The sequence below is a fragment of the Hipposideros armiger genome, unplaced genomic scaffold (genome assembly GCF_001890085.2).
Source record: "Hipposideros armiger isolate ML-2016 unplaced genomic scaffold, ASM189008v1 scaffold_440, whole genome shotgun sequence".
Taxonomy (NCBI): Eukaryota; Metazoa; Chordata; class Mammalia; order Chiroptera; family Hipposideridae; genus Hipposideros; species Hipposideros armiger.
The window spans coordinates 8,121-9,253 of NW_017731790.1; positions in this window are offsets into that span (position 1 = coordinate 8,121).

Genomic DNA, 1,133 nt, shown 5'->3' on the forward strand with positions numbered 1-1,133 from the left:
TTTTGCAATGAAAAAAATGTAAGTCATCTTGGCCAGAATGGCCTGATCCTACTCCTTGCTTCATGCCAGACTCTTACACACAGTGTATGTGGAAGTCGGGCATCTATCCTCCCTTCTTCTCCATCTTCAATGTCCCTGCTGCAATGTCTCAATCTCCATGTCCCTGCTGCACTGTTCTCAAGAAGTCTGGGTTCAGAGGGACACTTTTTTTGAGGGGAAGGTTCATTTACTAGCTATTTAGTGTCACATGACTCCCTGGAAGAGCCAAGGAATGAAGGGAGTGATCAGAACCTAAAAAACAGAAGTGGGTGGTTGTGAAAGAAAACCCAGGCCTGGAGTGATTGCTTAGGTTTCTCTTCTCCTTTTGACTCATTTCTGGACAGCACTAGCAGGGAGCCTCTGGCACTGAGAAAGCTGAATGGTCATGTGGACTAGAAACCCAGGGCAAAGAAGAGTTCATTTACAGTCTCATGGAGTCCCAGAAAAACTTTGGGAAAGAGGGAGTAGTGAGCTTTGGGAAAGAGGGATCTGCAGTCTGGAGCAACTGATAGATAAGTAGATAGATGATACATGATTGCTGCATTATGGTGGACAGCCAGCTGCACAGATCCAAATAAAATTCTGTGTCACATTGTCTCCATGTTGGCTGAAGCAGGGGTGCCAGGTGGCCCCCAGGAGCACAGTAGTGTATTCAGGCTGAAGTCAGGAAGGGTGAAATCAGTGCTCACTTGACTGTTCCACCTGAGCTAAGTTCAGATGCAAGTGGAGAGGAGGGGCCTTCTCGGGTCACTCCAGTCATTTAGAACTACTGAAGCTATGCTACATGCTTGCTCAGGATTGCTAGAGTTCACAATTATAGGCTTGGGGCTGTCCAGCCCCCATTTTCCCTTCTTGGAGTACCTCAAGTTCCTTTATCAATATTACCTCTTTCTTATTGTCTTTCTGTCCCCCACAGTTATAATCAGGGGGTCTGCAATAACCCAGCCAAGGGGTAGGTATACAAACAAAACTAGCCAATGACATGGTCCCTTCTGGTATTTAAGTTATAGGCAGAGAGACAATAGTCTAAAAACAGTTGGAGTTTTAGTCTTTTCTAGTAGTGTTGTCCTGAGCTGGCCGTTCCTGCTACCTGA